This window comes from Leptidea sinapis, chromosome 41 (assembly GCF_905404315.1).
Source record: "Leptidea sinapis chromosome 41, ilLepSina1.1, whole genome shotgun sequence".
NCBI classification, from domain to species: Eukaryota; Metazoa; Arthropoda; class Insecta; order Lepidoptera; family Pieridae; genus Leptidea; species Leptidea sinapis.
The window spans coordinates 5,518,919-5,541,977 of record NC_066305.1 but is presented as its reverse complement, the minus strand read 5'-3'; the positions used below and the strand labels follow the sequence as shown (position 1 = coordinate 5,541,977).

The 23,059-nt window shown below is 32.4% G+C and overlaps 1 protein-coding gene across 2 annotated transcripts in view; it reads right to left on the bottom strand.

Moving 5' to 3' along the window:
- Positions 1 to 8,681, bottom strand: part of LOC126976589 (ATP-binding cassette sub-family G member 1) — a 118,514-nt gene extending 109,833 nt beyond the window's left edge. For both annotated transcript variants that reach the window (XM_050824986.1, XM_050824987.1), the window contains exon 1: positions 8,444 to 8,681. The gene's annotated coding sequence lies outside the window, so the exon portion shown is untranslated. The remainder of the gene's footprint in view (positions 1 to 8,443) is intronic.
- Between the last annotated feature and the right edge of the window lie 14,378 nt (positions 8,682 to 23,059).

The following is a 23,059-nucleotide window of genomic DNA, read 5'->3' as shown; positions in this document are numbered from 1 at the left end:
CTCCTTTTCGAAGTCGGTTAAAAATAATAATAATTAATTAAACGAATCATTAAAAAATATTCGTATCTGGGATTGTTTTATGCAGTAGGTATATTACGAAAAATGATTGTTTTATGTTTGTATAACATCCGGCACATGTGGGGCAATGTTTTCAGGTCACTTGGCGAATAATTTTGTACACTCTGTTTATTTTGTCCGATAAATAATATCACTACGTACAAAGTTGCATGCATTGCAAAAAGTTGCATTTTCTAAAACTTAACTTGCTTCTTTAATTAAAACAATGTATGTTTTTTCTTTTTTTTTCATTACATCGTATCAGACTATCAACCAATTTTTGTGAATATTAAGGTAAGATCTCGTGATTAATCATAGTATTTTCTGTGTTACACATTATTTTACATAGCACAGCAGTCCCCCTGAAACCGTGCTCTGGAAAGGTAAAAACACAGTTATAATTACACGCGTTTTAATCCTTAAAAAAGTGTTTTATTTAAAAGTTTTAATCATGTTTTTTTTAGTATAAACTCGATTTCTTCTTATGTCGATGTTTTGCCTTTATCCTTGATAAGTGTGAAAGTTATCAAGTAAGTGAATCCAGTTTTAAAGTAGGTGAAAGCAAGTTCAATAAATATAATATATATATCTTTATATATATATTTCTTGTGTGCGTGTGTATGTCACTGAACTCCTCCTAAACGGCTTGACCGATTTTGATGATTTTTTTCTTTGTTTCAGTGAATTTGAGATTGGTTTAGATTCTCAATTCCGCCCATATAATATAATTCTCCTGCTCATGTGTATGTTAGTGAACTGCTCCTAACGGCTGGACCGATTTTTCAAATTTAAGACATGTGTACAGGACAACGTCTGTTGGGTCCACTAGTATATCTATATAATAAATGATCTAAGGATAATAATTGTTTTTTCGTATTAATGCGAGGCTAGATAAGATAACATCGATCAAAAAATTGCTCATTATTAATTATTTCTACTAATACGCATATACTTTATAAAAACAGATATCCAATCTCAAATTAAAACTGGAAAGAATGGTTTACAGATCAACACGTTTATATACGTGCACAGTCATCTTTATATGACTTTAAATGATTTAATTCTTATCTGGAATGGGAGTAGAAACATAGATCACAGGAGCGTTGCCGGCTTTTTTACTTAGGTGTATAAGTACCCTTTTTTATGGTAGCCGTGTCGTATGGTACCGTGCACGGAATTTTACCTGAATTTTAACATGTTTTGGCTTAACAACTGTCACCATAGTGACATAAGTAATAATAACTCGCGCAATCTTATAACCTAAACACATGGTGGGATTTGGTACGGCCGGACAATCAGACGGCCCGCTGGGCGCCTCGCAGCAATCGTACTCGGTATGGCCCGGACCATAATAATAATTAAGTATATTATATAATAGTTTAGTGCGATGGGAAATGCGACATACCATCGAATATGGTCCGCTACCAGACCGCGTCCGATGGTTCGGCCGAACCAAATCTGATCATGTGTTTAGGCTATTACTGCGGTTGTGAGAAAGCGTTCGGTGAGAGCCCTCGCTTATTTAAAAGGGTCTCTTAACTCTTTACTCATTTATACTTTCGACGAACGCTTTCACGAGATAAAAAATTTATTTTACGCAGCTTGAGTTCTGCATAAAATAATCTAATAAAAGTCACTCATACTATTTTGTGCTAGAAACTTTGTACTAGACATTTGATTACAATGTTAACTTTTCATTCATACTACGATAAATAATATCCAATAAATTAAATATTGCTAAGAATCTGAGTTCCCAGTAAATCGAGTATTCACTATTTAGAAATTGCCATTTGGTGTCGATGCACTTGACCGGTGGGGCCCAGAGGCACGGAGAATATACAAAGTACTATCTACGCGACTCAATAGGGCTACAAGAAACACAAGCGCTGCCAGTTATATCAGTCAACGGATCAGCCTCGCTATCCAACACGGAAATAATACTATTATTCTTGGTACACTTTTCTGTAATGATAGTTTTAATTGAATGTAATAGTACTAAGGTACTGTAAATATAGTTATAAGATTCGTTACAATAAAATATGATATCCTCAGTTTTCACAATAATGAATATATATATACTTACTGTACAGTTTCTTAAATATTTCAATTAAGATTCAATTAATTTCAATTAATAAATAATATTGAAATAATAAATTTCAATTAATTTAAATAAGAAGAAGAACCATTGTATGCATAATAATATTTACTGTCGTTATTGTCAGCTAATTATAGCAAACTAAATTGTATGAGTAAGTGGCCCAATATTGATGATTATGTAAAAAATATATTCAGCGTAAATACATTTCATTATTACGTTATCAACAATGATAAGACAATAAATATTGTATCTTAGATAGCAGCAGTAGCAACCTGATCATATTATTATTCAATAAATCCATATTATGAATGTGAAAGTAACTGTTATCTAGACAGAGAGTGTAATTATAGCAATGTAAGAGTTACCAGACGGTAACTGGCAGGCTGTGATCGCCTGCATAGTCTTATGACCACAAAGTGTACAATAATAAGAGTGAGTATCGCGTGGCATCGCATAGATGTCTTTCGATACATTTGCTCCGAACTATGCAGCGTAAGTCCCAAAACTTATTCAATTAATTTTCGCAATACTAAAGAATCTACGTAAATCTTCCTTTCGTAATGGACTACTAAGCGTACGTGATAGTATTTTTTACGCTTTTATGGAATACGTAGTTCTCAAGCAAATTACCATATTCTTAAACGTAAGCATCGTTTTCGATTAGAAATAGTATCAAACTTCAACGATAAAAAATAGTATCTTCCAATCGTGTTTTCAGTTTGACAACGGAAATGAAAAGGTTTTAAAATACATATCATATTTAAATTTCTCTTTGATAGAATATTTCGTTTAGTTGTAAAATCTCGACAAAACCTAAGGGAGCCTAAATTTAGTATAATAGCCTACGGATTTCCCTAGGGAGGAGGAGGAGGGAGAATACATAATATGATTCTACGTGGACGCATAATTATATCAATCAAATCAAATTCACAGTGGTCATAGCTGTTGACTGTGTTGTTGACAATAAAAACTAATTTAAATACCTTCGTATCCAAAATTTTCGACCATATGAAGTAGACTGTAGACTCGAGTGTAAATGATAACATTGCGGGTAGGTGCAGTAACCTACTCTTTTTTCCTACTTTACCAATGGGCTCCTTTTGCACAGGATGCCGGCTAGATTATGGGTACCAAAACGGCGCCTATTTCTGCCGTGAAGCAGTAATGTGTAAACATTACTGTGTTTCGGTCTGAAGGGCGCCGTAGCTAGCGAAATTACTGGGTAAATGAGGCTTAACATCTTATGTGTCAAGGTGACGAGCGCAATTGTAGTGCCACTCAGAATTTTTGGACCTTTCAAGAATCCTGAGCGGCACTGCATTGTAATGGGCAGCTGGACGTTCCGCTCGTCTCGTCCCGTATTTTCATAAAAATCAAAAACCTACCAGTGAATGAATGAATTCAATAAATATAATTGCAACATACCTATATAAATATTGCAAAGAAAACAAGTGATACAAGCTACGTATTGTTTACACATATCGAGTGATTCTTTAATTGTTTTCAAACATTTGATTGTCATTCGATGTTTATAAATTCATATGCTTCGTATTATTATCATAATAAGTACACAAAGTTATTTTATGCTTTAATTCGATTGCTAATTATTAACAATGCATATATCATACTGTATATTTGAGCATAGTTCGGTTTCACATTATATCGACGGCAAAAGAAAAGTATGGAACGAATGCACGCACACTAACAGAAAGTGACATCTAATCGCGACTGCAAGACGTAGCTTGTCACGCAGATTAGATAAATAAACCTGGCCTGTTTTCATCGGTTGTATAGCAGCAAGAGGCTCTATCTAGACGTATACATTATCTAAGCTAAAAACAATAAAGTAAAAAAAAAATCATTAAATCTTTATTTCACTACGACTGCTTAACCCCTATTACAAAAATTTACAGTGAACTAAATAAATTAAGTGAAATAAAACACGTCATGCACCTTAACACAAAAAAGTTTAAAGTCAAGTAAAGTAATGTCATTACATACTTATAATACACAAATAACATTCGCAAAAAAGGTAAACGTAGGTAGGTACAAAAAGTTTTGACTCGTCAAGTAAAACATAATATTTGCCAGCACTCAGACAAGAACAAACTATGGGACACGAAATATTAGATTTGAGGGTACGCAGATATAATAATAGTAATTTGCCTTAAGATATAATGGTTAAAATTTTATTAAAAGTGCAAATGTTAAAGATTTTTTTGTAAACACAAATAAATAAATTCTGTAGTTTTAGGAAATAACAAGAAAAAATGTTAAGATTGATGTTCGTCCCTTTAAGAAGATAATTGTAATCCCTTAGTGCTTAGACAGTGTACTTAGCTTAGACACGTGTTTTGTTAGACAGTGCCCTAACTATAACAACGTCAGTGACCTACAAATAATGACGCCTAAAATGGAGTTTTAGTTTTAATATTACAAAACAGCGTTTAGCTTGTGTTTAAACAAAACTTCGTTAAGCATTACATAAACTAATAGTGTTCAGAAACAATTAAAGGAACGTAAGGCAAAACTTGTCAGCTGTCATCTATTTATCATCATACAATCTCAATCTTCCGGGATCTATCCGTAAGACAAGCGTCGACTGGTGCTAAAAAGATAAGATTTTGAACGCTAAACAACAAAAAGACACAGATTTGTAATAAAACTTTTTTTAAAACAAGTGTTCAACACATGTTTAACTTTTTTGTAATAACACAGTATATGCTTATATGTTTCCATTATTAATTTAAGGGATATGTTTTTTTATTACTAGAATAGTATTATCTCTGTAAGTGAATTTATATTCTTTTTGAGATAAATAAAGTTACTGAAACTTGAGAACTTAGTTTTTATATTTATTTTGATAAGTACACTATTTATTGCAATAGCGGCAATACACGCGCACAAAGTTACATCTTGTTAGCAGTCTAATTAGATCGTCCGATCAGAGTCCAATCCGTAAAAATACAGCTCTAGAAATCTCGGACCGAATTCAGATTTTGCTTACGCACTAGTCTCTGATCCAATTTCAAGCAATTCATGTGCCACTTCTTCCTCGTCTTTGAATCCTTTCAATCGGCGTCAACTTCTGGTAATGCTATTGTATGTACGAAGGCCCAGACGTAAAGAAGTCTAGGTGCACCCTTGGTGGACCGACGTTCAAAAGGAGCTTTTAATAATGACTACCAAACGAGTGTGTCAATTTTATTTTACATCACATAAAAGATAATATTTTGCGACAAGACATTTTGACAATATATACTGCCAGAAGAAATGCTTGCAGTAAGCTGTACATGAAGGTAAGTAAAACTCAATTCTTAATCAGATAATATTTATTATTGTTTACATATAAGTACTTTTGAAGGTAAATCAACACTACACATCCCTGTTATTCGGATTGGGATCGGACACAGTGCGCGAGCATTCATACAAATATACTATGGCTACTTCGTTCTGTCGATAATCTTCTCCGGAAAGGAGATTTACGCTTGCCGGAAAAAATCGGATGACGGATATAGGACCATAGAAATAGTTGTACGACTACCCCGGCCCGTGTTTTCACGGATACGGATCGGACTCTTATCGGAAGTAGTGCGAAAGTGTTCTACTTCTGTGTGTGTACTATGTAGGTTACGGACGGACTGACAGACGGACTTGGGGACCCGAACTTAAAAGGTTGACAGGAGTAACTAGAGCTGAGGCAAAATTGTTTTGACATATTAGGTTTCTTTTTACAACTTAAATGAATACAGTTGTCAAAATTAGTGGCTTTCTGTTTTTTTTTTTAAATCAAACTGACACACGACAAAGTATTTATCTATGCCTATATAAGGTTTTTCCTAAGTATGATGCCCTAAAAATTAATACAATAAATGCACGTAACCTAAATATACATGAGTCTAAATGCCACTAAACAGGTTTTAATATAACATTTAACCTAAGGGCTTACAAATTGATTCCTCTTTTCTTCACAATACCTACTCTAGAACCAGTTATAATAAAAAATAAAATATTGGATTCCAACATTTCAACTCGATATTGTATTATAAATTATAATGTATTTACTATAGTCATTTTAATATAATTTAAATAATTTTTGTCACAGTATCTGTCAAATAATTATGTTAAGTCGTAAAATTGGGAAATTATGAACACAAAATATGTTATGTAAATTAAAATCAAATAAAATGAATGGAAGTATTTTCTTAAAGATAAATATGAAATTAAAATCCTTTATTCATTTAGGTACAATTTGTGCACTTATGAAAGTAAATTATGATGCTATTTAAGAGATTACCAGGCCTTGTTCTAAGAAGAACAGGCAAGAAAATTACCAAGATTTATTTGTATATATAAAAATAAATAGTAAATAAATATTATTTAGATTTAAAGATGTTTCCTTCGTATGATGATCTGGAATGAGGCATTAAGATTTTGTAGAGTATTTCAAACTACTTACCTTAAACATTCTAAACAATCTATAAACAAAAACCGAGTCCTAGCTTTCGAACTCAGTTCCATACCATCGTATAAGATATATCAACACAATGTACTTTTTAAATAGAAGCTGATTTTAGTCTATAAATTTTAATTCTATTATTTGTTATTGTAGCGTGATGATATAAGTACAATTTCACATTATGTTTCATGAAGATATGGAGGCATCTGACACAGAATAGGATGCACAGTGGACTCTGAAACTTTCTCAAAGTTTAACAACTTTTTTTTTTTTTGTAAAATCCACCACTTTTCATATAAAATCACTATTTTAGTAAGTCTACTCAAATTCTTATAAAAAAATGAGCCCGACGTTTGTCTATCGTAAGAGAAAAAGTTAATATAACGTTGCATCCAAATCCAATTTTTTTTTATAAACGGGATGGAGTAGCGAGTGTAGTGCTCATATTTTAATCTAGACGGTATCCCCTGCCTATTACAGTAACAAACTATGGCCGAAAAGAGTAACTTGACCTTCACAGTTCGCAAGTACCTATATTTGTGAGCGTTGGTTAATTGCACCATCTGAATTTCTTACTGAAACATTCTAGCTATAATAATTAAATATAAGTGTAATTTGTACACCACGTCTTTTACGTGAACGGTGTTTCATGGCACCATCGGAATTTATTAAGACCTAAAAAATGGGACGCAATACGCGCACGGGCGTTCATCCGAAAATTTAATCGGTAAAAACATTTAACGTAATAACAATTGTATGATTAGATTTTGTTAAATTTTGTATAAAGCTTTAAAATATTTCTTATAAGTACCCTGTATTTTTTTATTAATTGATGTACGGTCAATAACTTGAAAGGTTAAAAAAGCAATTAGTAATGTAAACGTCGTATTATTAAGGTATGCGAAAATTATAACAGAAATTATCTTTTAAGAAGACATAGCTGTTTGTTCCTGAAAAGGAACCACTTTTAGTTTTTAAATAACATAAAAAAATTAAAATTACCTATATATTTTTTCAAGTTCATAATTATGAGTCAATCGTTATTTCGATTAGAATTTATTTTATTAAATATAATTACACCCAGTCTTACCGTATATATTGGATATATACCCAGTATCACAAAATGTTTAAATAAATTTATGTTTGTTATTCCTAATAAATAAATAAATAAAAAACAAATTTTAAGGAGAAGAGTACTTTATAACCGGATAGGTTTTACAATAAACAAAAATTCCATTAATCAAAATTAACTTTATTATATTCTATTATCGAAAAGATTTTAAACTGATATTTAAATGAATCTTTTTTGAAATAATTTAAATTTTCGAGTTCGGCCTCTTGTCATTTCAAAAAAGTCAACAAAACCTCGGAATAAATAAAAAATAATTATTTTATAGTTCAGCTATCACACGTCACTAATTTATACACGTGTTTTAACCTTATCAATATATTTTTTTACTACTAAAAATTAATAAGTAGTAAATAAAAGTAAGTTTGACTTTTTTTTGCTATTTCAATTAATAGAAAGCTTAAAGTACTACCAATGCACTAAGTATAATTTAAAAAAATAATAAGCAGGGCTTATCGAAAAATGCATTTAATACTTAGGTTTAATCGTATTATAATAATTATCGACCTCCAATATTTTTAATATAATATAAAACAAATAAAATAATTTTAAAAAGTACATAAATTATTATATTATCTTGTATTCGATATCCGGAACGACTTTAAATAGAATTGATAAGTAAACCTAGCCAAAATTACAAACTTCACGAACACTGAAACACCAAATATCTTACAATGTAATAAACTGAAAATAAACTCACCTTTGCTCTGACTAAATCACAATAGAACAAAAAAGTACAAAAATAGATGTCACCAAATCAATTGAAAACGATGCACAACTTGCACTTTTTGTCTTTATTAATTAAAAAAGCGCGGTAAAATATTAACATTCGACTATGTTTAAAATTCGAATGTACGCACAGCTTTGGTTCGCGCGCGGTAGCACACTAGGAGATCGACTGAGCTTGCAGCGGAGTGCGTGCCCGGCCGATTGCCAATTGTCACGAACCCTCTGTGTAACTGTGCTCTGTGATCCAGCTGTCTACGATGACAAGCGATCTATGTGTTCACTCTTCATTGCGCATGCGTTCCCAAACAAACGTGACGTAACACATCAAAATTCAAGAAAATTGTGTGAACAGTTCATTATTATCAGTCCAACTCAATATCTCTTCGTTAGTGATAAGATTGTATGACAACATAACGCAACCATAATAATTAGAATTGATTAACAACCAGTCTTTAATTAAAAGGGAGTTTCGTGCAATCTTACATTAGATAAGTATATATTATCCTGTAAGTGTTTGATATTAAAATTATTTAAAAAATAATTCCATATTCATAAAATATTAAAAGGGTCAACCATATATAAATATTATAAAATAAAGTCCTCTGCCGCGTCTGTCTGTTTGCGTATACTCAAAAACTACTGCACCGATTTCCATGCTATTTTCACCAATGGATAGCGTATGAGTATACCTTGTATAATTTGTTTAGTTTTTGTATACATATTTTCTATACTTTAACAGTATTTGTTGGAGTTGTCGGAAAAATGTAAGCCGTCTGGTAGTCTTCAACAAAAACGCTGTTAAACGTTTGAGATATAACAAAATAATATATGGTGGAATGCTGTATCTTTTATAGGTTTACAGAAAAGACCGCGATGGCATAAGTCTATATCTTAAAGATACATACTATATCCATGTTAGTACTTTAAAAAGTTGGCAACCATAAAGCGGTACTGACATGATTTTTTTATACTGACAGAACAGCATCTGTCGGGTCAGCTAGTTCATATATATTTTTAAATAGGAAGGAGCAAACGGGTAAGTGGCTCTAATGATGAAAAGTGAAATCAAACTAGGGTCATATTGCCTGTTCGCGTCCGATGCCCAATTTGCGTCCAAACGACGGATCACTTTTTTATAACAGTGAAAAATAACCATACCGACACACTTACCTAAATACGAGCGCTACTATGGATATTTGGATCTACGACAGATACACACACACAAACAAAAGATCTATGCGCGCAACCCAACTTGAATGACAAATAAACTAATCATGCGTGTGCAACCAACGAGTGACGACATGAGCAAGTGGTACAAAAAGAATAGTAAGGAGCTGCACTTTTCACGGTAAGAATTTAATGGATTTATTGCAAATTTAGAATTCTTTGTTGTCCCAAGACCTTAATTATGAACCACACTATAGGGATAACGATGTTTGTGCTAAAATATTTATACTGACAATTTAATAAAAGGCGGACGCGAACTGGTACATGAAGTTTACAAAAAATCACTTTGCGTCCGCTGTGGACGCAGATTACTCTAGCTATTTCTCAGTCAAATGTTTATTTAAATACGATAAAGCAGAAATACAATATAAATTTGCTATCAATATGAACATTATATACATGCATAATACAATTGCCAAATAGCGTCCATATTATCAGAAATAGATAAAAAGATAATTAATGTCAAAAAACAGACTGGACGCAAACTTTACCTCCTCTGGAAACCCTATTTTTACACAAAAATAATAAAATTTATATAAAAATACTCTTTATTTCTTACCTTACCTAAAAATATACACTTTTACGAAAATTACGTTATTTGCCACTATATTATTGTTATTCGAATTTTGTTCCATTTCCTACTAAAATGGTAAAATAGAATGCTTAGTTGCGATTCTGTCTGATTATCTGTATGTTGATAAGAACAACTTTATTAGAATAAAAAAATGATTATTATTGTTAACTTAATTTAAAATGAGTTGAGGGAGGGGGGGAGGGGGAATCGCATATATTGTCAGATTTTTTGTTTTCATGAGCAATGTGAAAACTTATTTTTATTTTAGATGACTTCTCACGCTTCAAATCAAATATACAGAAGAAATGTTTAAAGAAAGCTTTGGATGAAGCTCGAGACAACAAGAGGTCAATAAGACAAATATGTAAGGATGACGGAATTCCTAAGACCACAATATTAGACAAATTAAGCGGGTGCAGACCAGATGGATTGAAGAAACCCGGGCCAGAACCAGTGTTGGGGATAGAGGGGAAAAGAAAATAGTAGAATGGCTTCTAAGTATTTCAAAGTGTGGTTTCCCAGGTAAAAAAAAAGTAATTGTTAGATACAGTTCAAAAAATTATACGAGATGGCCAATTTTAAAACCAATTCAAGGATGATCGCCCAGGCCAAAAGTGGTTCGATAAATTTTTGACGATAAATACGGAGATATCGATTAAAAATGCTGAAGCCATAAATAAAGCTAGAGCCCAAGTTACAGAACAGTCTATTAGACTCTGGCTTAAAGAGCTCGAGGAATATTTGGAGAGCATAAATCAAAAAGAGATTTTAAACAATCCGGAAAGAATATTTAATGGGGACGATAGTGGATTTGCTCTTTGCCCTAAGACTGGCAAAGTTTTGAATAAACTTTACTTTTAACTTTTTAATATACTACTAAACTTAATCTTACTTACTGACTTCAATCACTAGCTTTCTTTTTTATTTCCAATTTTCCCCTGCTAAACTGGTGGACGCCCACTGGTCGACAGACGGACGCAATCTGGATTGTCTAGACGCAAAATGGGTAAATCGCCTGTTTCAGCTATTTGTAGCTTTGTAAAACAAAACAGCAGATGTGTTGTCGAAAACTGTGCATTAAACTTGACAAGACTATATAGGGACTACATTACATCCATTTTTAATTATAAACCACCACACGGACATTTTTTTTTTCATGTTCAAACTTACCAACTCCACTAAGTGGACGCAAACAGGCGAAATGACCCTATCCATGGACATCCGCCATGCCAGCGGTCAAGTCTGAGATGCGTTATTGACATTTAAAGGTGGAAGTATGCTCTTAGCTGAAGGGTTGAAGAATGATTTCGATAAGAAATTCTGCATCCACTATGAATTTGCAATTTGAATTTGTGCGAGGCAAAAAGTATCTTGCAAAATGCGTGGTTGTGCAATTCCAGATAAACACGTGGTGTGTATGAATTTTTGCATTACGGTGAAATAAAAACGGCTGCTAGTAGTTCATAAGTAAACTCCCCGTGGTATAAAAATTTATGCGGTAGAAGATGCAGACAGGCCCTAAGTACGAACCTAGTGATGTGGGCATCTGTACGCACGCAACTCTTAATAATTAAGCCAATCGAAGATGACTTTGTCTTAATCGTCGATGATATTAGCTGCTGATCGTTGTGTGCGGCCAAATGGAAGGAGCTGGTATTGTAAGAGTCCTGAGTGGTGTTAGCAGTACTCGGTGTGCGACTAAACTTGTGCCTTGTATAACTGCAGACGGTGGTTTGGAGTAAAATACTACCTTATTGAATACAACAAATTCTTAGAAGCCAATTTGGGCTTCTCTTTTAGTTTACCACGGAGCTGAAAGCCGCGCGACATATCGACGCCTAGAAGGAATGAACTGAACAATGGTTTTTTATATATTTTGAGTCTTCAAATAAACTCACAGGCACAATTAATCGTCCACCTTGTATTTCTTTCAGATTGCAGAACTTATCAAACTTAGACCACATTTAATGAGAGGTACGAGTATGTTAGGAAAAAGAAACAATGAAAGGAATGAAAAAGACGTCGTTTATTAAATGATTAGAAATAGTCATTGATTCTTACAAAAAACTTTTTTTTTAAATCTTCAATAAAACTTAAAAAAATTAAATTTACCATACATAGTGTTCCAATTAAAAGGTTATTCAAAAAGTTTGCCAGACTATAAATATCTAACCTATGACGGCACTGTGATCATAACGCTGCTCAAATCGAAGGGATTTCTGGTCAAACTGGTCGCGGATATAAGTCCGCTGGGCTTTTGTTGATCGTCTAGGTTGTTATATGGTTCTAGGTCTAGTTTGATGTTATGTGAAGCACTAATAAAAATAAAATTAGATTTAAGTATATATAAGTGGTACATAAATACAAAACCAGCGCTCACTAAATATGTAAACATTTAGTAATATAAACATAGAATCTAAATGTTAAAAACGTAGTGTGAAATTTTTGGTATGGAAGAGGAGGACTAACGATCGTACGGTCACCTAACGTTAAGTGAACTCCGCTGTTCACATTCTCTTGCAACACCAGAGGAATTACAGGAGCATTGCCGGCCTTATAGAAAAGGTATGTCTAAGCTAATTCCACAGCTTGGTGTACAGCTTGGAAAAAAGTTGTTTGAAAACGTACTATGGAGGAACGACACACATCCAGGTAGTTGGGATGATATTGTAATTTGTGGAGTGTCCTGTGAAGGTAGAATTCGGGGCAGGAATCAGGTCAAACAGCTTTTCGGAAGAAGCGTTGGATATGAACTACAGTATTATTTAATTCACGCTGGAAATCTCTAGAGCCTTTAATTGTATCCTTAAAGAAATGCTGCTTTAAAAACTAAAACATCATTTCAAAAAAACTACGTTTCAAAAAACCGACTTCAAAAACTCAAAAGTATAAAATAATTTAATAGAGATTTAATTTAATACAGCTCTTATGCAAATCTTATACCTTTTATAATAATAAAATACTATTATTTGTATGTGCTACCTATTATTTATGGGACCAGAGGGCCGACCATCAATTTTTAATAAGCGATGCGAATCCGATGCAGTTCAGTTTAGGCACCCAAACTGAATCACTAAAATTCGTACCATGAAGTGACTTTTACTGAATGGTGTTTTACGCTTATGAAGAATGAACGAATTAAAATTGCGTTTCGAAACCTAAAATGATATGATTTTAGCGGTTTTTTTGCGTAGAAAATACTAAAAATACATTTAAAAATTGCGCAATTGCGTCAAAATATAAACCATTTAGCCCTTTTTTATACTTATTAAATAATAGTAATATTTAAGTTATGAACGCACCTCCATTGATGTTTGATTTGACATGACCACAGAGTACATTTTTTTTAACTCGTAATTGCAAACAGTACCCGGGCCCTTACTGCCTCGTCCTTAGTATTTTCATTTTTGGTATTTATTTTCAGTATTTTGTTTTACAAAAAGTCCAATAAAGTATTCTTATCTCATCTTTAATCAATAAAATTTTTGTTTTCTTGTTTTCACTATTTTTTAAGAGTTATTAACAACACGATTCACTTTCCTCTAAGGAAGTAGCAACTTTTTTCGAATCGGTCATTTTGACAAATAAGCTATCCAGTTTAGGTTGAAATAACACCTCATGGTACGAATGAATGAACGAACTAAATCAGTTTGCGATTCAGTTGATATCATTTCTGACATTCAATTGACATCATTGCGATTTAATCAGTTGATTTGACGTCAACCTAAATTAGATAGCTCTAATCACGTCGTGGTACGAAATAGCAAGGCAGTTCATTTTAGGTTGTCAATTGAATCGCAATAAGAGTTCATGGTAGGCCCGCAGATGGCAAACATTCCGCATCAAACTAAAGAAGAGTCATGAAAATCGGATCATTAGTCTCAGCGTAATCGGTGTACATACATAAAAAAATATCAATCGAAATGAGAATTTCCTCCTTTTCGAAGTCGGTTATAAAATACTTGCAGTTTTTATGAAAAGTTTCTGACCTGTGCAAACAAGTGGTAAAATGAGAAGACTTAAATGTATCTGAATCTTACCTTCGTTTCTTAATTAAAAAAAATATTGTCATATTAACAAATACCTGTCTAAAACGATATCATTAATATGAATTCTCTTATATTGCTTAGTAATATTTTTATCTTTTATTATATGGTAAGTACCTGCTCGAATTTGTAAACTGTCATAATATAATAATAAAGTACCAAAGTAAATAAAATAAGCAGGTCTGACAGGTTATAATAATTAATATTAATATAAACAAAAATGTCGTGAATTTACGTCTAATATAATCATATAATTATCTTAAAGCATGTTGATTGATCACTCCAATTTAAATTGAATATATCTCAAACCGTATTTTTTGCATTCATCCATTTGAGTCAGTTTAGACACAAACAAAGATTTGATCCAACATGAGGGCCCACGACACAATTAACACTCACTACTGCTCTTTACCTTACATCATTTATACCTACGTCTAGATAGACTATGACAGCTGTAAAAACTACGAAAAAAAATAGATTTAAAAACTAGCCTCTATTTTAGTAATTCGCGCACAATAATACGAAATGTTATACAAATCGCGAGTGTAAGACGTAGCTTGTCACGTCACACTAAACTAATATTCCTGGCCTGTTTTTATCGGTTGTCAACAGCAAGGGACTCTATCTAGACGTATTTATCATCTAAGCTCTTTACAATCAAAGCCGTTTCTTTCCAGAGTTTTGATATGATTCAATCTTCAGTTAATTAGTGAAGACTTTATCAGGGTTCACTTTAAAAGATACAACGTAAAAACCCAAATAAAAAAACCTATTTGTTGTAAAAACTATATAAAAATACCGGCTGTAAACATAAATTTAATTGAACAATAATTCTACCACATTTCGATTTTGGTGCTAAGTATTGAGTGTGGTAATTTTAATGTTTGATTTGGCAACAACTTCTAAATGTGGTAGAAACTTTATTTAAAAGATATGTATACTATATATTACGAAAATGGATAATTCTAGTAAGGGAACCTATCGTTACGGACAATCAAGTCCACACATAAGTGACTCCAGTTAAAGTATCGCATGTATAAAGCCTCTTGCTGCTAGACAACCGATGAAAACAGGCCAAGTTTATAACATTAGTGCGCGTAACGAGCTACGTCTTGCACTTGCGCTCTGTATGTCACTTTTTGTTAGTATGCGTGCGTTGCTCAAAATAGAGGTTAACGGTTAGCCTCAATTTTTTTCGACGTTTTCACAATCACAGTCACAATCTATCTAGTCATGTATTAATGATCTAAGCATGGGATTCTAAAAAAAAGGGGGTATAGATTAGAAAGAAGATTATTGAGGAGATAATGAGGAGTTTTGATGACTACAATATGGTTGCTTCACCAGATCCATTGAATGGTTTCATTTTCATTAAAAGCATTTTGTAGGCTATATTGTGTTAACTATCCTAAATACATCACGTTTTCTCAACTTATTTTCTAGCAGCAATTTGTCGTCTTTTCATTAGTCTATTCAACCAAATGGAATCCATTAGTCGTAGAATTGCCAACATCGCTTCCTTTCCTCATTGATTTCATCATCAGATCGGAATTTTCTTTTATAATAGTACGTCATCTCAAGATAAATTTCAAATGAAGAAATCTGTATCAGTTCATAACCGACAAATCGACAAAACAACAAAAAAACTATGTTTCAATTTTTCCTTTGCTTGTGGTGTGAACCTCGCTTAATGATGACAATGACCTACGGTCGACGGGAAGCGTCCTGTTTTATTTAACCTGCAAGTTGAAATATTTTGATTGGTTGAGTTAGGGGCTTGATTTTTTTAAATATTTGTTTTGGAAATTGATAACTAATAAAATAGCACACCAAAAGAGAATAAGAGTCAAGACGGAGACACACAGGTGGACAACAAAATGATAGCGTGGATTCCTTTTTAGTTTTTCGTGATATCTGCGGTAGACAGCCCAAAGAGACTACTCTACGCATTGCTTAGTCAAAGTCATATAAACTTTATTCAAATTGGCTTAAGCTATGCGCTTTTGAATCATCATTTTAAATATTTCGTAAAAATATTGAATCGTAAGTGTTCGTAAAAAGTCGGGCTAGGAACACACAAGAAAACACACCTGCAAATCTATTAAAACCGCTAAAGATGTGAGAGTTAGCCTCCTAGACTTATGCCCGCCAATCTTTTGAACAGTAAATTTGGTATTTAAGCCAAAAAAAAACATCAAAATTAAAATATTGTGACAACGTTTTTCTACTCTTCCGACAAAAAATAATTTGCATGTCAATAACTGGATTATTTAGTTCAAAGCGATAAAAAACACAGTTATAATTAATCGTATTTTTATTTATATTAAATAAAATCATCATCTGTATATTAATTTATTGATGGAGCAATTAATTATATCATAATACTAATATTTATAATTAGGCAGCTAATAAATTTTTAACGCATTAATTCACTACTCGTTAATAATTTTAACGTTCACGGCAGTAGATTTAATTATATTTTGATGTGTTAAAAATGAGCATATTACATCGAATTAACGAGACTATAAAAAAACCATTAAATGAGTATTTTGTAGAAAACAAATTATATGATAAAGAAAAGTGAAATAAAATAACGTTAAGAAAGAATTATCCTCTTATATTCACGGTATGTTCATAAGAGCTTCAAAACAGAAACTGACCTGTCTCTTCTAATGATGTCAATTTTATGCTGCAATAATGCACCTTAAGAATGAGATGGTCAACACTTGATACAAATAAGAGTTTTAATCTATTTAAAGGTTATATTTAGTTTAATAATTGTATTAAGATTAACGACATGCATTATTTCTCGCTTTCAAAGTCAAAGTCAAATAATCTTTATACAATTAGGCTTAAAATAAGAGCTTTTGAATCGTTACTATAAATATTTCTATTTAATTATATTCAATTAGATTCACTAACATATTATGTTCGGAAAAAGTAGAGCACGTGAGAATAACATACAATAAACTCAACGGCCAATGTTTTCAATCAAAAGATCATTTTACAATTAAACAAATTAGTTTGTAAGGTGCTGCATACAATACATGAATCGTGTTCAAAGTTAAAAGCATTTTAAATATTAAATATTTTATAAAAAGTAATAAAGAACAATTTGTATAAATATAAATTATCCTATATTGGATGCATCAAACAAAAGATCTTGAATTTATTCATTGTGTAAGGATGCTTTGTGAAAACGATGGTCGTGATAACTGTCATAATTAATAATCGTATCCAACAAATACAATGATTTATCAACTATAACAGGTCGACCTGGCACCACAAGCAGCACCCGTTCACGTCGCATAGACCAGCCACCGCCATCAATGCCATTTTAGCAAGACTAGTTACTTAACTAGACAGTCAGATCTATTTATGATGCTAAAATGGATTAAAAGAATTACAACGTAAATAGCTTCGTTTATAAAGAATATTTTAAATAAAAAAGCAGCGAAACTAAATAAATTTGCCTAAATTGTTACTACCCAAATCGGAGCTTGGCACACCTTAAAGGCCGGCAACACATCTCTTGACTCCTGTTCTTGCGGATGTCCATGGCAAGCTGCCTCACCACTCCCATTCAGTGAGCCTCTTGCCCGTTTGCCCCCTCTTATATAGAAAAAAATTTTCATTTATTCTGTTTGATTTCGGGACTTTTTTTATTCAAGGACTATTTCAAAAGAGCTTTTTGACAATAAGGAACATATGAATTCACAAATGCACTGTTCAACAATAATAATGTTCAATAATAATTACAATAAACATGGCCCTTGGCCATTTATTGATTTTCGTTGGGCGGGAACAATTAAATGCTGATCATCCTCTATACTTCCCGCATGCTCGAAATAACCTGACTGAGGTGACCCGATTTTTCAATTCTCTTATGGTCTCGTCATCGACGGACAACGGCGTCACCCTGCACACCATTTTCACTCAAATGATCTTCTAAATCGCCATTACTTTCTTGAAATTTGTCACCGTTGTATTCTTAGTCCAATATTTCATCTTCTGCAAGTATCAAAAGATTAAAATTATTTACACAAGATCAATAAAGTAAAGGTATTGGACAACATTAGAATATTATATTCTGTGCTTTATCTGCAAAAGTATATTTGCTCACCACGTAGGAACACCCGTCCTGCGATGGGATTGGCCGGGGACTAAGTAGAAAAGAAAAGAAAAGTATAAAAAATAGAGACTACAATACGTTTACCGCGCAGGCTCCGCTTAGGTGTAGGTTTTCTTCCATCGATTAATATGTATTAAGACTTAATTAGATTAATTGTGGAAGATGCATTCAGAATTAGAAAAGTTGAGGATAAAATAATTCTGATACCTTCCAGTACAAAAGACAGTGGCAGGTTTACGATCTGAACTATACTGCATAGCCTGATCTTTTTTTGGTGATTTAGATTAGAGATAACAGGTAATTGAATTGAAATATGTTTTGTTTTCAGATAAAATGTATTGGGTTAAGGAATTAAAAACAGTGAATACGTCAATCTTTTTAATAAACTTAGCGCCTGCTAGAAAATTTTAGCAACGTGGCGAGTTACAACTAGCGATTTATTTAAACTTAAAAAATTTAACGTCATCATTCCTATATATACCAAAGGTTCCTAACGCCTGCAATCACACACTAATCAAAGACCTCCAAAACAAATATTGCAAAAAATCGATAGTTGTTTTAACACAAACTCTTTACCATAACATGTTTACCGTTTAATGTCCAAATAAGAATTTAGAACATCTGTCGCGTTCGATATTACGTTCTTATCTTAAAAAGATTCAATCAAGTCTTTCAAAAGATCTTTAGATTCATTTGATTAGTTAAAATAACCTATTTAGTTTGTTTCAAACTGTTTGAATGTGATCGACGTGAGTGATATTAACCTGATTCTCATGTGTCAAATATTACAAACCTTAACAGTATACAGATAAGGAACATTTAATGCTGTAGATACCTCAATGAAATTTTCCTTTCTACAAAAAATGAGTACGCGTAGAGCGTGCTCTTTTAACCATAAGTTGTTAATAGGACCTTCCTTGTTTTTGTGAATGAGTAGCTATGTACATGTCAATGCAGAACACATTCATTGAAACATTGTAGACAATGTCTTCGCAAAGATAACAATAGTGGAAATATATTATGAATAATCATTATAGACAATGTTGAGAATAATAATGGTTATGTAATGATTATCGAATATTAATAGAGGTTTATGTTTTTTGGAGTGAGCAGATATTGCGTAATACATAAAGTAAGTTAATTAATTTATATTAACGTGCATTCGGAGACTAATTGTATTATGCTGTAGAATTCGATGTTTTGGCCACAACACTATATTTACAAAGTTTATTCCGCTTATGCGGCAAAGCATTTAGATATAGCGGTCGAACTTATTATGGTGTCATTTGTGGTATAATCAATATTTCTGTGTTTCCGGCTCTGTTTTTATGCAACGTGATTTGTCTGTATGTATAGAACGTGATTGTATACTTAATTTGTGACCCCAACGTGACGATGTATAAGCATGAGGAAAACTCGGTGGCACCAACAAAGCGAGTCAATATTCACGCTGAACCGATAGACTAGCGCTCTACAGCATGTAAGGAGAGCAATTAAGTAAATCAGAGTAATCTTATTAAAAGATTAAAGGAGCTTTCAACGGCCGAGAGGATGTCGACGCCAGATTTCCTATCGTCGACTGCATTAAATTTTATTTTATTTTTATATCGAGCCATACATCTAAACACATCAAATAACTCAAATATTACTTCGTTTACCAACTCTGTCAATCATACTTCATACTTCATCTAACTTTCATATACAACCATTCATTCACTCTATTCTACTTTAACAACTTGCACACGACACCTCAACTACACAAGAAACTATAATAATTGTAATCCTGTTAGGACCGACGAATATACATCTTTAAGAAGATATCAATCTTTCTTTTGTTCATCGCGAACAACCACCTACGAACGAAATTTGCACGCCGTTAAACTACATGAGCAGATAGCCATTTTCTTGAGTAACTTCTCGAACCGATGCCGATTGTCTGGTCAAATAGTTTAAGTTTACAAAAATCCACCTTACTTGGGGTGGACGTACACGAAATAAACGTTCCTCTGTTGTAGTCGAAGCCAGGCATTACCATATCTACTAGAGAGATGATGACTTTTTTTTATTTGTTAAACAAAGAATCGTAAACAAGTCTTAGGAGACTACGTCTGAATGAATGACGTAGTGAAACGTCATGTTTCTTCAATTGATTTTTACAAAAAACAAACTTGATTTTCTAAGGTACCTAAAATACTTATACATCGGTTAAATAATAATATATTCTGGTTTTATAGCTTATTTATACATGTGCCGTCTTTCTAACTATGATGGAATATTTATCACAGGAAGTGTTTTGAAATGGAATTAAAACATTGATGTGTTTTGTCCGAATGTAAAAACATTTTGCAGATTCCGTGTCTATACGGAAGTTAGTAGTTATTCTTGCTCAAATTAATAACTTTACTTTTATCCTTCGATCAGATATGTAGGTACAGGATTTAAGATCACTTGAAAAGGTCAGAGAAATATGGCTTCACAATTTGAGAAATAAGACCAAATATTTCGCGCCAAAATATTTCCAGCTAAACAACAATTTAGTTCTTCTGAATCGACGAACGTGCATGGAAAATACCACTCATTCGAATCAAAAGGTGTATGTCGTAAGACAGAGTTCCGTAGAGCATCGATAGACAGCGATACATCATGTAGTTTCTAAAAAAATTAACCAAAAAAACAACTCACTTCAAAAAATAACTATTCTAAAACATTATAATATGCACAAGAAAAGTAATAATTGCGTATTCTTCTACAACTTACTAATTAACTTATTTTTAGAGTTCTTCTAAGTAAAATGAAAAGTATTAGACTACCTAAAAGTCAATCAATTTATTACGACAATATAATGTAATCACAAATATTGTTATTTTTGTAGTTATAGGTGTTATGGTTATTTCATATAACCAACTAATTTGTCTGAATTATATGTGTAGACTAAACATGCTGCTCACATGAGACAGCGCCGTTTAAATAAAACAAACAAAGCCGCAAAGCAAGTTCTGTGCAAGTCCTAACCTTTAACCGTGACGAGTACAATAATTGTGATACCGCATGTGAAGTTTCGGTTTTTCAAAAGTCCTCAGCGGCGCATCATTACAATAATGGGCAGGGTATCACTTACCGTCAGGTAACTATTACTCTCGCCTCGTTACTAATATGAAAATCAAATCGAACATCCTTAATCCAAGTTAAACGTGATACTTGCCATGAGAAAAAATACACAGTAAAAATAAAACTGACGTGAGATAACAACCAAAATTAGATTTTTAAAAAAGGTTAGATTCGTTGCATAGCTTAGCCAGGCTCAATGCACCCAGAACGCGTAGTTCAGTGAACTTGTAAGCGAGGTGCGCGATGTCCGATCAACTCACAGGTCATTATTTCAGTGCCTGATTTAATAATGGAATATTCAAGACCACTGTCGATGTTCTGCTAATCGATCAAGTTGATTGCTAAGTTTTACTGTGTCATAAAAAAAAGGTGTGTTATTGTCACATTTTGAGCCAAATTCTTATTGAACATGCTCCAACGTACAAATATCGGATAAAAATAATAAGAAACATTCTGAAAAGTTAATGCTTGTGGATTATAAGCTAGCAATAGCCGAATCGTGCTGAAAAGGGGCCACGTCAAATGTAACAATAACAAGAACTTTTGTGAGAGGTTCATGCTGGTGAATTACAAATAATTAACAATTAGATCCGGAACTTGAGTAAAAGGGGCCAAGTCAAGTGTAATAATAAAAAGAACTTTTGTTAGAGGTTAATGCTGGTAAATTACAAATAATCAACAATTAGATCCGGATCGTGCTAAAAAGGGGCCAAGTCAAGTGTAACAATAAAAAGAACTTTTGTTAGAGGTTCATGCTGGTGAATTACAAATAATCAACAATTAGATCCGGATCGTGCTAAAAAGGGGCCAAGTCAAGTGTAACAATAAAAAGAACTTTTGTTAGAGGTTCATGCTGGTGAATTACAAATAATCAACAATTAGATCCGGATCGTGCTAAAAAGGGGCCAAATCAAGTGTAACAATAATAAATAATAGTTAAAAAAAACTAAAGAACACGCTTTATATAAAATTCAACTAAAAATAGAAAATAAATTTAAATTGAAAATAGTGTAAAAAAATATTATATATTTAATTATAAAAAATCGTGGGATGTAGAACAATTATTATTTTAATAATATATTAAAAACACCCCATGTTTTTTTTATAATGAAATATATAATAAGTTTTACACTATTTTCAATTTAAATTTATTTTCTATTTTTAGTTGGATTTTATATAAAGCGTTTTCTTTAGTTTTTTTTTAAACTATTATTTATTTTTCATTTTTTAGTTATGTTTTTTAGATTGAATGAAGGGATTTTAATATTTGCGAATAAAAATATTTTAGTTATTCTGAATGATCATTTAATTCAGCTAGCCCGAGATCCCCGAACTAAATCTTTTAATAATTAGCTCAGTTAAATCACGCATTAATAATTTATAATGGAAGTATAAATTCACCGCCATCTATTCGCTTCTAAACGAATTAGATACTTTAATTTTATGGAACTGTCTTGACATGTCGCGCGTTTCCTTTGTAGTTTACAATAAATAACTAGA